This window comes from Chrysemys picta, chromosome 8, assembly GCF_011386835.1.
Source record: "Chrysemys picta bellii isolate R12L10 chromosome 8, ASM1138683v2, whole genome shotgun sequence".
Taxonomy (NCBI): domain Eukaryota; kingdom Metazoa; phylum Chordata; order Testudines; family Emydidae; genus Chrysemys; species Chrysemys picta.
In genome coordinates this window covers 76,658,801-76,676,324 of record NC_088798.1, presented here as the reverse complement: position 1 = coordinate 76,676,324, position 17,524 = coordinate 76,658,801, and the positions used below count along the sequence as shown (strand labels likewise).

The 17,524-nt window shown below is 46.1% G+C and overlaps 1 long non-coding RNA gene across 1 annotated transcript; it reads right to left on the bottom strand.

Moving 5' to 3' along the window:
* Positions 1–1,131: 1,131 nt before the first annotated feature.
* Positions 1,132–7,090, bottom strand: LOC135973300 (uncharacterized). The gene is made up of 4 exons (XR_010590108.1): positions 6,804–7,090; positions 5,460–5,553; positions 2,882–2,918; positions 1,132–1,229 (listed from the first exon to the last, which is right to left on the bottom strand). It is a non-coding gene; the product is annotated as an uncharacterized LOC135973300 (long non-coding RNA).
* Between the last annotated feature and the right edge of the window lie 10,434 nt (positions 7,091–17,524).

Genomic DNA, 17,524 nt, shown 5'->3' with positions numbered 1-17,524 from the left:
GAGGGTCTGGAAATTTGCGCCTTGTACCGTGCCTAGTCAGTGCTTAGCAAATAATAAAATAGGACATGCCAAATCCTCTCCTTCACAGAAGATTTAAGCTGGATACAAGAGGTGTTTCCAGGGCTTGACGGGTCACAACATATTGGGTCCGAAAAGTGTTACTGAATGAGGATTGCTTAGCACAAGTGTGATTTACAGTTCATTCTTTTATCTGGTCCAAATTTGGGAGGAAACAAGGAAACCTCTCTATTTCAATAATAATAATAATATCATCTAGCTCTTACATAGTGCTTTGCATCAGTAGATCTCAAAGCACGTTACAGAGGAGGTCAATATCATTATCCCCAATTTCCAAGACGGGGAAACTGAGGTACAGGGAGAGGAAGCGACTTTGCCCTAGGTCACCCAGTAGGCCGGGGCAGAGCCAGGAGCAGACCCCAGCTGAGTCCCAGTTCAGTACTCATGGCTGTCTGAAAGATGCCCAGCAGTCTAGAAGGTTGCTCAGGTGAGATTAGTGGGCACAGTGACCGTGTGGTCAGAAATGCACAATTAATGGGGTCTATTCCATGGTTCCACATGTCTTACATAGCTACAATAACAAAGGAATGTAACCATGCCATGATGAGATGATAAACAGAAGTAGGTATGGGCACAGAACTGGCTACACCTGTGAAGAGGAAGGAGGGTCACAGAGCACAAACACAGGGGGTCAGAAGAGCTGACTTTGATTCCAGGCTTTGCTTCCGATTCACAGCACCTGCAACCAAATTATCAGAACCAGACACTGATTTTGGGTGATTGACTTGAGGCACCTAGGGCCTTATTTTCAGCAGTGGTGAGGAAATGCAGCTGCAGTTGATATCAGCTGAAGGAAGGGAGCTCAGCACATTTGGAATCCAGGCCCAGGGCACCCAGAATCACAAGTCACTTCTGAAAACCTTGGTCCCATTGTCTATGTTCACAACATACAGAATGGGAAGTTAGCTAGAAACATAAATACACTTGCAGGAAGGTTGCAACATAAACCACTACTTTTCTTCTTAGACTCCAGAATGATAAACACACAGTAATCAAGACTAGAGAGAGACAAAGCAGGCTGCTCCCTAAAACAGAGAGCCACAACTCACCCCACCTTTCTCTAGGCTGGCTGGCTGCAGACTGACTGTTGCTAGGTCCAGATCACATGTGTCCATACAGAGCCGCCTGCCTGCTAGCAGGACCAGGAAAATCTCCAGGAATGTAAAGAGAAAGATCACAATTTTAATACAGATTTCAGTGCACCACAACCATCACAGTGGCTTTAGAGGAGTCACGAGGTTTTATTCCTCCTCTATCAGTTTCATCCTTCTCCATTTACACACCCTGACCCTCCTCCTTCCCATCTTGCTCTTGTCGACATTTAGATTGCCAGCTCTTTGGAGCAGGGGCTGTCTTTGTTTTGTGTACAGTGCACAGCACAATGGGGGGGGCTGAGCTACGAGTGAGACCCCTGGGTGTTATAATAATAAAGCATGACTGAGCTGACCCATGTGTATGTGGGCAACTGCCCTCTACCGGCTGGCATTAAAATTGCTCAACTGTGTGTCATAGGTCTTATACTGCTAAAAAGAAAAGGTGACTCTTTTTTCATTCTAGTGCTGTGTTTTTCCAGTGGAAGTAGCTCAGTTCTGTTCCTGTTCTCACTGTGAGGGTTCTCATACAGAAATTCTCAGGTGGTTGTGGATGTCTTACAATTTTAAGGTAGGTCAAATTTTAGCCCTAAACAATTTGATTGAGTCCCTTCAAATAAAAGTGTCAATAAGCGACTTTTGAAATTCTGGAGGGTTTCTCGGAATATAATGGGAGGCCTTGTGCAGAGTTATCACACACCTGGGAGGCCTGAATATTGAGAGAGGCTTCAGAGTCTAAGCATTTACAGGGAGCATTCAGTATTGAAAAGTGATTTATAGACACCATGCAGGAGTGAAAACTCTTTATATATACATACACAGAGTACTGCTTTGTTGTGCAGCTCTAATTATATATTACATCAAACTGCCCTTGCTACACACTGAAGGGCAGTGGAAATGAAAAGCTATATCACTTTTTTCCCCAACATCACCCATATCTTATAACACATTGACGTGACATCGGGACCATGTGCTATAACTTCTACATATGACTGAAGCAGCCCCAGGCAGTTTTACAAATCAAATTGACCTATGACAGCTAAAGTCTTCTTGTTGTTTTTTTTTTAAACCAATGGGATTGTAGTATGCAAATAATATAAACCATTTCATTGGCAATACATAAATCTGTCTGGCTTCTAACTGGCTGGAAAAAAAAAACAGTGATGTCACATTTTTACCCCTAATGCACTTAGTCCACAACTATCCTGCAAAGAAAGGGTCCATAGTTATACAGATTAGAAATGTGTAAAGCCCACTATTTTCAATACAGTTTTAAGTGTAAGTAGTTACATCCTGTCTCTAAATAATTTCAGCACTCGGACACTTCCTGTCCAAAACTATCGTGCAGCGTTGCTGTGTGCTGCTGAGGGTTTGACGGATTCCACCCGAGAGTGGCTGCACTTCAGCTACAGCTAAAGTGAATCCTGTGTGAGGGTGAAATGAAAGACTCTGCTAATATGCAAAATATTATGATAAACATCCAGTGAGTTAAACTGCAAAGGGGGCAAACTAGTCTCACAGTTGCTTTTGTGGTTGCTGGAGCCAGCATGGGTGAGGGGTCTCCACGGGGTCCATAGCATCGAGGATGTTCCCTGCCATGGGTAATTTGTCTCAATCAGACTCAGAGGAGGAAAACAGAGATCTGAAGGAAGAACACTACAAGCAATACAAGCTTCAAAAGAACATAATGGGAAACAGCTCAAGGTACTGACCTTACAGATTGATTCTCTTAACCGACATTTTGATGGGCTGCAAATTAAAGCAAAAGGGATAAGAGAAAGGCTGCAATTACTGAAAGAACATAATGTGAAGCTTAGGGAGGATGTGAAGTCATCTGAGAAAAACATAGCTGCTATAATTGAAGACAATGGGCCAAATTATAGACTTCGTGACACTGGTGTAAATCCAGAGTAATTCCATTGCAGTCAGTGCCATTACTTCAGATTTACACAGGTTTCGTGGATCCAGCAAGGGACTAGCTGGCTCATGGAACTTATAATGGGCAATGGAGACTTTGTACTTTTAGGTCACTGGCTTGGAGTCCAGCCCAGATCTATTGTAACCAGAACTCATTAGCAGAGCTGGTCGGAAAAATTTGGATGAAACAGTTTTTCACTTGCTGTGTTGTCGAACTTGAAGTGTGCCATGGAGACAGTTTAATTTTGAAAAAGCTGCTCCAGAAACCTGCCCAGTTTCCTGCCAACATGCCTGCCCAGCTCCTCGGCAACAGACCTAGCAAGTTGCTGGGGGACCCGGCTTTCCAGGGTCCATGACTCAGGGGTAGCCACCAGGTGGGCTGCCTCTGAACCACGGATCCCAGGTCTTCAAGGGTACGTTACACTGCAGCTGGGAGTAAATGCCTCGGCCCGACTAGACAGACTCATACTAGCTTCGCTCCAGGTAGCACGCTAAAAATAGCACGGATGTTGTGGCTCTGCAGTCTCGGGCTAGCCACCCGAGTTCAGACCCCAAGAAGTCGAGTGGGCTTGAGAACCTGAGCTGCTGCCTGAGCCACAACGTCCACACTGCCATTTTTAGAGTGCTAGGTCAAGCAGAGCTAGCACAAGTCTGTCTATCCTAGACATATGTGAAGCTCCCAGGCAGCCTGCCAGGCAGACTGTCTCTGAATCAAGGACCCCAGGGCTTCCAGAGTCCATGGCTCTGGGCCAGCCTGCCAGGCAGACTGCCCTTGGAATGGGGCTGCATGCCCTTTCATGGAAAATTTCAGAACTTTGGGGGTTTGTTCTGAATCAGAATTAAACCAAATAGCAAAATCCTCCCTAAAACAGATTCCCCTCTTGTTGCCCAGCTCTACTCATTAATACATTTGATAACTGTTGGATGGCCAGTGCATAACGAGCAGGTTAGCTTGGTCCTTTTCTTATTACACAGGTGTTCGCATGACAAACAATTACAGTTGACATTAATTGGTCCATTTGTTGCAGCATCAAGTGAAAGGTCAAGGACTAACAGGGCCACAGAAGTTGAACTCCTCTAAACTGGGTGGTGTGGGGTGTGTACCATTCACATGCACATTCTGGTGACTGGCTCAAAGAAAGGATAAGGGACCTACTATTATTCAGACTAGTCAAAGGAGTTGTCCTCAAGCTCAGTTGGTAGCTGAGCCCCAATGTTTTTTTTTTTTTAGGCTAAAAGGCAAGGAGTCTAGTTTTGCCTCCCCGAGGCGTGGGGCAGAGTGTCTGCAGCATGTAAATTAATTACAGAGGAGGGAAGGGAAGGTGAAGGTATAACACACACAACACATGCTTTTTGGGTAAACCCAGGCAGTCCTTATTCACAAGCAATGCAGCCAATGCCTTTACAGACACAACACCTGCTCTCCCTGCCGAGTCTGAGATCTCAAAACTCCAAGCACCCCCCTGGCTCCTTAAAAGAAAACACATTCAACACTGGCAGCTAGTGTGTTTCTAAACACAACCTGCTCTGTCTACACCAGGTGCAGACTCCAGTTAAAAACTGAGTTTGTTAAAACATGCTCGCTAACATGTTTTAAAATATGACCTGGTTTCCTAGTCTGGACATGCCCATAGGATGCATCAATCATCCCAGGTGCAGGGAGGAGAAAAGCTGAAGGAGTCTGAGAGGTTCAGGAATCTGAAGAACTGGAGATAGACTGAAATCCTGGTGCCTCTGAAGGTAAATGGGAGTGTTGTCACTGGCTTCAGCAGAGCCAGGATTGCAGCTGGGGTCTATAAAAGGAACTGAAAAAACTCTTAAAAAGTTGAGAACTTGGATTACATGGGCTACGTTGTGCCCTCATTTAGCTTCATGGAATTAAGAGTTGATCCCTTCTTGACACCCAGAAACTGGAATTATCACGGTATGTGTCAACAAGGGAGCTTTTGGTACCTGCACTTTGTAAGGCACAGTCATGATCTGGCACTGGTTATTGCTGCTGTGAGCATTTTCCCAGCAAGTAAAGTTCATATTTAAGGTCAAGCCATCTTTAGCTCCATTTACCAGTAACTACTGTACATGTATATTGTGCCTTGCATCCTCAAGGGTTCCAATGGACTTAGCAAACACTGTTGAAATGCAGCTACCTCTGGGGTGGAGGGCAGAAACCTACACAATAGTGAGTGGATTGGAAATGTTGGCCAAGTCCTCCAGAGGCAGCTTCGCCTGTTATAAAAAGTGCCATTTTCTAAATGATACTGAGTGTGGGGTTTTCACTGTTGGTCTAAATCTGTTCCCATTGAAGCCAATGGTAAAACCCCCTATTGATTTCAATAGGAACAGAGACAAGGTGGAATTTTCAAAAGCACTTACCCTTCACCTGTATGTCCACATGCAAGCAACGCTGGTTGTTTAGGTATCATCCGGAAAAATGCACTTCCAGTAACCTGCATAGAACTCAATGTATCTATATCGGAAGAATAAAGGGATGAGGTGACCTCGAATTTGAACTTGTGCTTCACATGTAGCTAGGCATTAGGAACGTGATGTTGAGGCCTCTGAGCTAGCTTATTTAGCTTGCTATAACTGGACCTAAAACCATCAGTAGCTGAAGTCTAGAGAACCGTAGCAAAAATAACCCAGGCACTTGATTAATGGAGGCTGAGAAAGCCTTTCAGCAAATGGGAAGCATGCCCTGCTAACAAGAATGATTTGCATGATTTTATCTTACAGAACCCTGGCCTTGGAGGCTGGAAACACAAATTGGATAAGGCATTTCAGAAACCCATGGGGAGTCGTTTTCCCAGACATGGCCAGAAGGCGGGTGGCAGTGGGTTTCCTTGAAATCAGAATTTCAAGGAACTGGATACACAAGACTCCTCGCAAATTGGAGAGTCAGCCAGGTCTGCACTAGAAAGTTTTGCCAGTATAGAAATGTTATTAGGAGTGTGATTTTGGGTGACATTTTTATACTGGGACAATACCCTACTGTAGACATATCAGCATACAAATGCTTTTGTTGGTACAGTTTGTTTTGATCAAGAAACCGGTATCAGCTATATTGGCAAAAGCACTTTCTTTCCAGTACAAGCTGCATCCACACTAGGAGGTGGGTTGCTGATGTAGTTGCAACAGTATAGCTATGCTGGGAAACCTTTTCTAGTATAGACAAGGCCTACATTCTGAAGGGGACAGATTTAACATGTCACCTCCAATTAGGATGAAGCTAAAAATATTCCTACATACCTGCCTTGCTGGTGACTCTGAACAGAGATCTGAGGTGGACTTAGAGAAACCTAAATAATCTCTGGTTGGCAGCCACAAAGTACAGAAGAAATTATCCCAGTGCTGATTGTACCTCATCACTTACTTAGGGTACATCTACACTACCTGCCAGATCGGCAGGCAGTGATCCATCTATCGGGGATCAATTTATGGTGTCTAGTGTAGACGCGATAAATCAATCCCCAATCGCTCTGCCATTGACTCCTGTACTCCACCACGGTGAGAGGCAGAAGCGGAGTCGACGGGGGGAGCGGCAGCAGTCAACCCCGCGCCGTGAGGACGCGAGGTAAGTTGAATTAAGATACGTCAACTTCAGCTACGCTATTCTCGTAGCTGAAGTTGCGTATCTTAGGTTGATCTTCCCCCACCCCAGTGTAAACCAGACCTTGGTGTAATCATGTGTTAATAGCATGACTAGGAGATGATGCTTACCTTTTCTTCTCTGTGGACTGTGTCCTTCTCACAGCACTCCAGACAGCAAAGGACTCACCCTTTTCAAGAGCAGCAGTGCCAGGTTTAACCGAACGCTGGGTTGTGTGCCACATTCTTAGATGAGTGGCACAAATGTTGTGTGTAGTTATAAATTTTGCTGATGTTTTTCCACATACTTTTTAATACTTCAGGGAAGCAAAAATAACCAGCTCTGAGCTTCTCATGATATTTTGGCTCCTGGATGATGGACGGCCAGATGGTGCCTTATTTGGGGCCAGTAAATGGCCACCTGAGATCAAAGAAAAAAATCCCATGATGCCAAGATATTAGGGTACATTTTAGTTCCTGCAGAAAGCCATTATCGAAAGAGGCAGCATAGTCCAATGGATACAGAACTGGCCTTGGACTCACTGTTCTAGCCGTGGCTCTACCGCTCATCTGCCCTGGGACATTGGGCCAGTCGCTTCATCGCTCTTACCCAGCCTGGAAGTTATTTTGGGTAGGGAGTGTCTCTATGTGTATGTTCAGTGCCTAGCACAACAGGGACCTGATCTTGGTTGGGGCCTCTAAACACTACCATAATAGTATTTATTAATCACAATGTGAGTCCCGCTCTTCTGTTGGCCTCAGTGCCTAGGTTTTGCTTAATTTGCTAATGGTTTGAAACTAATGAGACGTTAAAGAGCAGCAGCGGAGCGAGGAGTTATCAGTATTTGTGTTATGAATTGTCATGCTCCTGGGTCAAAGGAGGCTGTAAGTTTCCTACAAGATTTGCAGTGCCCATGGGATGAGGTAGGCCAGAGCTGACCTGTTATTCTGCTTTTCTGGATTCTTCTGAACCTTCCAGTGCTTTCAATAGCATCTGAGCTGTGCTGAGGAATTCTAAGCAGACGCTGCCGCGCCGTGAATCCCAGCGCAAGACAAAAGGAATCAGCATGAGCGAGACAGAGAGAAAAATGAGAGATGACCACAGTCCCTGAATCTGCCCACGTCAGAGCTTTGCTGGGGGGTGGCTGCTTTCACTGTGACAGGCATATCAAACCCCTGGGTCCAAACACTGAGGCTTAGAGAAAAGTCAGGAGAAATGTGCTGCCCCGGCCAACCTCAAAAAGAGTGAATGGGCATTTTGTGAAAGTTTCACACCCTGGCAAGAGGGTGAGATGAGGGGCAGGGTGAGAGGGGAACCATGGCCCGGCCCTCTCCACAATGGCCAGCCGTGCTGCTTCTGCAGCATGTGCTTGCTGGAAGCACTCCACAGGGAATTGTGACCAAGTCAGGGTCTGCACATTGGCCCCTCTCAGTGGGCTTAGTGGCCATCAGCCACACAAGACCTAAGGGGCGAGACGGGAGATGTGTGCGTTTGAATTATCCCCCTAGACATTTTTCTGGTTGAATTCTCATGTGAGCCATAAAATACAAAGCACATGACAGAGGGAAACTGAATGATGCAGGGAGCAGGTCAGAGATCACATGACATCCAAGAGCACAGAGCTGTACTTGTCCCTCACCCCCCAATCAGCAGAAGACCACACTGTGGTGTTTGCCCCATCCCTGGCTATTATCCATCCAGTGGCCACTATAGACAGCTGTGACTAGCAACCAAGAGCTTGCTAAATATCAAGGGAGTTTTATTAGAATCTTGACTTCATCAACAGCATCCTGGCTGAGACACCCACATTCGAAAACACACCCTTTCACTCTATAGCTCAATATACAAGCAACACTTGAGGTGGAATCCTATTTTATATCCTTCACACTATTTAAATTTCCTATTCTACTCAGGACCAAAATTGACTTCATACTCTCTAACACTTTGCTTTACAGTATGAAGAAATGACTGGGGAAAGGCACAGGTATTAGCAGCGTGGGCAGTGGTGACCCTAACAATAGTGTTTTACCCTGTTATGTTATATTTGTCTCCTGTTTAATATAATTTTTGTGTTATTTCTTGGAAGTCTCCAACTATCTGGCAAATAAGTGGGGATTATCCCGTGGTTAGAATTTTCCTCCCAAGCTGCCCTGGTGACCATGCCAGGAAGGAGCGAGGGGGGTGGAGGCACTGCCAAATAAATTCATAGGAAAAAATAAAGAAGATACACCCTGCTAAGTGGGTGGTGGGATCCAGAAGAACCCAGAACAAACTTAAATATGGAAGTTTTAAATTCACTTAGGGCTAGTTGACACTAGAAGCGCTAGGTTGGTGTAACTTACGTCACTCAGGGGCTGGCTTATTCACACCGTTGAGTGACGTAAGTTATACCAAAGTGGTAGTGTAGACAAGGCCTTAGTGTATTGCTATTTGCACTGTGAAATGTGGGGGGAGGAGGTAATCTTGAGTAATGGGAGGGAAGTTCGGTTTGATTTTTTAAATTAAGTCTTATTAATTTACTAAACAGAGTCCCTTGGCATTGTATCCACCCCACAGCATTTACTGCACAGAAAATTTCTAACACATCACTGAAAAGAGGTGCCTTATTCTAATTGACTTGCAAAGGGAATTAGGTGCGTAACAGTCCTTAGTGCTTTCCAGAGTCACCCCCTCATTTGGCCTCACAGCATCAGGTAGCAATGGGTAGGGGTTTGGGGGCATGCCAGGACAGGAACGTGGGGCCAGACTTTGGCTCACTTGAAGTAATAAGCAGCAGTTGCTTATGTAGCGTCCCCTCTTCACCGGTTACCTTCTTTAATGCCAATCTGCTTACAGGTTTTGATGGACAGGTCTGGGTTCTTCTGGATCCCGCCACCCACTTAGCAGGGTGTATCTTCTTTATTTTTTCCTATGAATTTATTTGGCAATGCCTCCACCCCCCTCGCTCCTTCCTGGCATGGTCACCAGGGCAGCTTGGGAGGAAAATTCTAACCACGGGATAATCCCCACTTATTTGCCAGATAGTTGGAGACTTCCAAGAAATAACACAAAAATTATATTAAACAGGAGACAAATATAACATAACAGGGTAAAACACTATTGTTAGGGTCACCACTGCCCACGCTGCTAATACCTGTGCCTTTCCCCAGTCATGTGACTTGATGTAGCAAATGTAAGATTAGTGTCCCGTTGGTACATGTACTTTGTTGGAGCCCTTGATGACCTATGACCACAAAATTCTCTGCAGTGGTTTAGCAGTGTGGCTGACTGGGTTACAGCCCAAGAGGACTCACAAGTGGGAGAAGGTGGGAAATCCCTCCATAGGTTTAATATGCAGCAGGTTGTAAAATCCCCAAACCCTTACTCCCTGGCTTGAGGACACAGTTCAGGGAGTAGGGGGTCCCCAAAACAAATTCCCTGATTAGCTAACTAAAAGATGGTGCACTCACAAACTCCATGAATGATCCTCAGGTTCAGAGATGACTTTGGACTCCTCAGTCACTACAGAGGGGCTGATCTCTGCTGGCAGGGATCCTCTTCAAGCAGGAATCAGGCTGGTTCGGTCCCAGGATTTCCCCTCATCACAAAGGGGTGCAGCGCTCAAGATGCAGGTTACACAACTGTACTAAAATCCAAACTATAGTCTCCTAACCCAGAATCCAGATACACACACAGCAGGCAGCAGCCCTGAACTAGCAGACAGAGCAGAGCTGACCATGTGGTGACTGGTCTCACCTAGGGAGCTGGAGGGCTAACTCAGCCTGGCTGGGGAAGTTTCCCAGCAAAACTCTACAAACTGGGAATCATCAGTGGAGAAGGAAAAACCCAGCTGAGGGAAATTGCTTTCAGGTCCGTAGAGGCCAGTTCTCAGGGGGAACCCTGCATGCAGGCCTGGGACTTACTAGCTCCTCACACAGCCAGCCCTACCTGGCTCCAGACTGACTCAAAAATGGCTTCTCCCCTTTCCTGAACTCCCTGGGAGGGGCATCTCACTCCCTATTGGTTGCCGGGCAGTCTCTGAGTTTGCCTTGGCTCCCCCTCCCTGAGCTGCCAGCCGACAGAGCCCCAGGAATCTAGGTAATCTTCTTGGGTGGTTACACTTATTCGACAAACAAAAAAATAATCCCATTTACGCACCCTTGGGGGTGGGGGGTAGGAAATAGGCCTGCTAGAAGAAGGTAAACTCTACAGTACAGCGCATGGTGATATGTCCGGTGCATGTCACAGTGGGGTGGTAATCTCTGGCTGGGGCCTGGAGGTGCTAGCACGACATAAATAATAAACCATGATCCTTCCCACCGCCAGCACACCATTCAGCTAAGGATCTCAAAATGCTCCACAGACACCCATTAGCTACACATTGCAGCCTCCCTCTGAAGCAGGGCACTATTAACCCCATTTTACAGACAATTAACCCAGGGTACAGAGAGATAGGTGACTTGCCAAAGGTCACCCAGCGAGTCAGTAGCTGAGGAATCCAGGAGCCCTAACTCTCCATATCTCGCTCTGACCACTATACAACACTGGTTCCTTGTACTTCCATCTTGAACCTCATCAGTTTACCACTCTGCAGAGTACAAACTAGAGCACACAATGTGCTTTGGAGGGTTGAAAACACCAAAGGAAAAAAAAATAGAGAAAGAAACTGCATGTGTGCAACTAACATCTCAATATTCACCACTCTCTAGTAATCACAATGAAGTGATGTCTCCTCTTTCAAGTACAGCAGCTATTGCAGTTAGCAGAGATGCCTTCAGAGCGAAGGCCCCAATTCAATAAAGCACTTACACATTTGCTTAAGTACTTTGACGACTCAGGGCCACAATTTTTAAGTTTTTAAATGGACCCCTATTAATCAATCAATCCATCCATGGCAATAGCATCATGAAAAAACAGGCCTCTGCTCACTGGGAGCAGAACCCCTGCTTTGATCCAATAGGCTTATACCACAGCTGGCTTATTTATTTTCTCTTTCCAGATAGCCTGATTATCCTTGACTGATGTTGAGAGCAGGAAAATTAGAGAGTCAAGGGTAATTTTGTCCTTTCACAGACAGTGGGTCCCCTTGGATGTGCAGATTGGAAGGTTTGGGAGAACATGAAAAAATTAGTTTGCTTATTCAATTTCCCTTTGTTTTGCCCTTCTGATGTGTGATGCCCCACCTGCTCCTCTGTGCGCACAGTGAGCCCCCAAGGGAGGTTAAATGAACCCAGATCAGATCCAGCAGCCATTCATCTGCCTCCAGTTTCATCTCCATACAGAGTCCAGCCACGAGCTGTTGTAATCGCCTAATGGATGGCTCAAGAGTAAATGCCTTTTAAAATATAAGAAGCAGGAATCAAACTGAAGCACATTCTTATTCCACGGCTGTTCTTTATGTCTGTGCCAACATGCTAATACCCTCATTACAGTCAGGTGAAACGGCTGGAATTCCATCACGCTGCTATGCCCAGCCATTGACTCTGTAGGCTAAGAGTTTAGATTACTCCCCTTCACCAATACGGGAAGACAGATTTCATTGTGGATGTCCAGGAGTTCAATTACTCCATTCTAATTAATGTTCATTTTCACACACATACCCTTTACAGCAGCAGTTCTCAACCAGGGGTCCACAGACCCCTGAGCCCTTTCAGGGGGGTGCAAAGCCCCACTGCTGAAACCCAGTGCCCTGAGCTGGTCTGAAGTGTGGAGTGGCACAGGGCTGAAAACTTGAGCTCTCCCCCCACCCCACGCTGCAGCCGGGAGCTGTGGGGAGGGAGCGCTGAAACCCTGATGCAGGCAGAAACCTTGAGCCCATGGGCAGAGTTGAGGGGGCACAAGGGTGTTGCCCCCCCAAACTGCAATGCCTTACCCAGAGTGGGACAGTCCTGGGGGCAGCTCCACCCCACACCACCTCCTCTCCCCCAGCCCCCCTTAGGTCCCACCCTCTGGCCAGGTCCTAGACTGGAAGCCAGAGCCAGGCAGTGAGGGGCAGCTGTTCCTCTGGCTGGTGATGCCATGGAGTGGGCACCCATCGCATTCCCCCATTTGCTGCTGGTGCCAAGGGTTGTAGCTTCTCCTCAGCCCCCTTGGACTGCTCACGCAGCTGGTCAGAGCTGCCCGGGCCGCTCTAAGACCAGCAGAGCCCTGGGGGAGCAGCCACTGGCACACAGCCCCAGACATATGGGTGGCCTGCTAAGGTGAGTCAGGGGTTCCCTCCCTGGACCCTCCTGTGCAGAGCTGGCCAGAGCCCCGCCAGCCCTTGCCATGCTGCCTCCCCTGCAAAAAAATAGAAGTTAAGCTATGCCTATGCCCACCTGGCCTGGAGCCCCAAGTCCCCCCTGCCCTGTGGGCCCTGGAGTTTTTCTATCATGTTGAAGGGGGGCTCAGAAAGAAAAAAAAGTTGAGAACCCCTGCTTTACAGGATTGACAAATGGAACGAAGGTTAAGGAGAGCAAGTACAAGGGCACAAATTCTGCCCTCAATGGCACCCACACAACCCCACTGATTTCGTGTGAGTTGCATGGGGAGAACGGATGGCACAATTTAGTTGATATGACTTTATGGTAGGAACGAAGCAGGACAGAGCTTGTCAAGGTTGGTGCTTCTCACAGCCAGACATGACAGATGATAGGGGCTTCTCTTACTATTGTTCGAATAAGAGACTCGGCTCTCATATTTGCACAGCTACTCTTGGACTTTCAAAAAAAAGCATTTAAGTCCCACTGACTTTCAAGAGGACTTGTACTCCTAAATCACTTAGGTGCTTTTGAAATTCCCACCTGTAATGTGCACACGCAGGCACAATAACTAAGCACAGAGATGCTGTCACAGAGTGTGCGGGAGACAAGGCCCTGCACCCCCAGCTTCCTGCCATTCACCATGACTCTCAGCCAGCCAGTAAAACAGAAGGTTTATTTAGATGACAGGAACACAGTCCAAAACAGGTCTTGCAGGTACAGACAACAGGACCCCCTCAGTCAGGTCCATCTTGGGGGGCAAGGTGGTCTGTCTGGCCTCCCCTCCATTTTCCCAACCAGCTCCAAACTGAAACTCTCCAACCCCATCCTCTCCCTTTGTCCCTTTCCCAGGCCAGGAGGTCACCTGATCTCTTTGTTCTCCAACACCTTCAGTTGGCATCTTTGTAGATGAGGGGCACGGGCCATTAGTTGCCAGGAGACAGAGTGTCAGCCATTCTCTGTGCAGGCAGTATCACATGGGCCCTCTTGGGCTCTGCAATGATCACACACCCTGTTCCCCCCACCTAGATACCCAAGAAATGCATAGGGGAAACTGAGGCACCCACACAGTAGTCAGAGAAAACATTAAGAACATTCCCACTTCATCACAGATGCATACAGAATTTTCTGAAAGTTCTGGCTTCTCCAACTTCATTCATTCAATTAGTTGCCTAAGAAGGGAATGCCCTGTGTTCTGATTAGCACCCTGTGCATTTGTCCCAGATAGCCCCCTATTTGACAGTCTATTGTGCTTCAAACCTGCCCTAAAACTCAGCACTTCTTTCTAATTCTTACCTGACAAACATTATTGAATTAGGTGCCTGTGAATCTCAGTATGTCACTAAGGACATCAGGGCAAAGACACATAGTGGGGAGGCTGCCAGTCTATTAACAGAGCAGATTACCTCATTATTTGTGTGTGTGCTCACACTCTGGTGCCTCTTCAAACATGGACAGAATCTTAATGTTGTGTCCTGGGGATTTAGCGGTTAGTAGTGTGGGTTTGTTGCACTGCAAGTACAAAATCCTCCAAAACAAACAGGGAAGCAGTTTGTTACTAAATAGGAGCCTGTTACATGAACCAGAGTTGCCATGAGAAAGCAGGCAACCAGCAAGACAAACATTCGGTGAATGTGTACACACAAAAAGTAATCAACGATGAGCAATCTAAAGCATTAGTATCCCACTCCAATCAAAACCATTTACACCCGAATGAGACATGTCTGCTCTTGGAAAGTGTGACAAGACCCTAGCTTCCAGGAGCCCTCATGGAGCTGTACACAATGTGGATGCAGAATAGCTTATATTTTACTCACTGTCTTTCAGATGTGGTTTATTGTAGTCTGATTAAAAACAGTAGCTTTTAAAAACCATTTAAAGCAGATTTTTCAAGCAAGACGGGTATTGTTATCAATGACTAAAGTCATCTCAAAGCACTGTCTTCTGGGAAAAGAACAGATTTTCTTTTACTAGGTCAGAATCAAAAAATAGCTCTGACTGGTATATAGTGCTTTACATTTCCCAAGAACTGGATGGCATTAACTAATTAATCTTTAGTATTATCCCCATGGAGAAAGCAAGGCTCAGAGAAGTTATGGTTAAAAATTTAACCAGTGCCTACTAGTATAGTGTTGCCTGTCTCAAGAGTTCAAAAATCATGAATCGGGCCCCAAAGAATCACAATATTGGCATAAAAATCATGAGGATTTTTGAAAAAATAAGACATTGGGTCTTTATTTGCCTTCTGGGTACACTTGGGTCACATTTTCAAGTTTCTCTGCACTCATGAGGGCTAGACATGTACTTTAATAAACTAAAAATAAAAGCTGAGGTTCTCAGCTAATCACCTGACTTTGAGGGCTGGCAAGAGCCACCAATGCTGCTAATAACACTTGGAAATGTTGTCCTAATGTAAGTTTAACCCACTGGAGAATTTGTGCTATACAGGAGATGAGTCTATTACAGTCTCAGCTTTCTCTAGCAGTTCATGCTTTTAGCTCTGGAGTTCAATCCCCTCTGTGGCAGTTTTCACATAAGTGCCTTGAGAAAGGCCTCATGCGGTGAGTCAGTGGCAGATCTGAGCTCAGAACTCAGTAGCTTATGGGTCCTAGTACCAGGAGCAGACCACATTGTGTAGTCAGTAAGGGGGCTGTGAGATGTTAAAGCGCTACTCACTGAGAGTGGGAATTGGAATCCGGATACATTTATAAATGGAGGCAACAGGGGTTACACAAATGTCTGTGACCTTCTTGTGTGGTCACCAAGTGATGTAGACCTCAAGACAGATCCAAATGGAATGGGTGACTGAACCTTCTTCTTAACGCTGGTACGTACAGCTAGTACACAGCAGCAAATTACACTCCACCCATCCCACAGCAGCCTGGAGTGCAAACACAAATGGAAGTTTGCTTAGAAGATGAAGCCAAAGGAAAAGTGCTGTCACCAATGAGACAGGACTGGCAGGATGTCAGAAGGGCCTTCCTCAAAAAGTGTGGCTATGATACCTTTATCCTTATGCAGTAATTAAATGCACCAGTCAATGCTCTGAGATTTACCAAATGCCCAGTAGTGAAAACAAACATAGCAGCAATGTACAGAGAAGGTGGAAACAGAATTAAGACTAAAGACAACTTTCAGGACCTCAGCCATGTGCAGCCTCTAGCCCTCACACCATATTAGGGATGGCAGAACCCATTTGGATTCAATAGGGATGGATCAGAATCTTTGCCCAGAACTCAAAGTGGACCCTGAAGCTTTGAAATAGAAGAACCTTTAAATATAATTTTCTTTCATTCATTTGCATCCCTTCACTCCCTGCTTGCTGTGGGGATGGGGAGTGGGAATAGTGAAATGTCACAGGAGAGTTTTCATGGCATTGCCAGTCCATCGATGGGTTAACAAGAAGGGAGCAAAGAGGTCATGCCTCACTTCTAGACTAAGGTGGTTTAATGCAGCATCTGAATGTTTGGACATTACATCCAACCCCACCTGTCTTTCCAGGGCCACCTCCCACTCACAACATGGTTCTAATTCACCAGTGGTCTAAGTATTGGCATAAAAATTGTCTTATCAGGACAGCTCACAGACCCATTTAGACTGGTATACTGCATCCCTGGCAGTGTATGTGTGGGTTGTTTCAAGTAAGCACTTGATTTTTTTATGATGCTATATTTCTGTTATTTTGACAGCACACAGAGAAATTTATCTTTCTGGAAGGTTGCAGCCTAACACTGCTTTAACTCTGAGAAGCCAGAACCCAAGAACCAAAATCAGAGAGACACAAAGCAGACTGCTCCCTGAGGCAGCAAGGCACAACTCACCCCACCTTGGTCTAGGCTGGATCTTTGCAGCTTGAGTGCAGAACAGTGAAGACACATATCCCACACTTCCCTACAGAGCCACTAGCCTGAAAGCAGGACCAGGAAATCCCCTACACTTAAAGTGATAGCTTGTAATTTTAACACAGTTTCAATGCACACACTTATTCCTTCTCATTGTCAGAAAGAAGCAAAAGACAGACTAATGGCCTATGACACCACTGCTGCATTATCAGCAAAGATGGGACAAATCTATTGCAGGATTGAATGCCAGATATCATGGCTCAGTACTGCTTTAATATTGAATACAAACACAAATAGATCACCACATCCAGAGAAAGTTAAGTTACACAGAGGCAGTGAGATTAGGAGGTGGTTAGCTCTGTGCATCCACCAATAAATCAAACACCTGCATCTGTGTCCACTATGTACAGAGGACCCAGGAGTGATGGAAATCAAGACTGCCACTCCTTGGCACCAGACTACATGCGATGTGAAAGCTGGGGAAGGACAAACACCACCATGCTCCACTCCTCTGACTTAGAAATCTGTCTAACTCAGCTGCCTAGCTTGTCTGATGAGGTCTCATTTATTCCACTGTGTCAAGCTGTCCTGCAGTGGCTCAAGAACATGAGTACCAACCTCAGGACAGATTGTTAAGAACCAGGGCACAAACCCCATATTGGCGACGAGGTCTATACTTAGATTTCACCTATCAAGTGTGAAATCCTCCGGCACTGTAACAGCCTAACCATGGAGTCAGACAGTCCCTTCGGGTACTCGGATGCATCTTGTCACAAGCCTGCCTTTCTGATA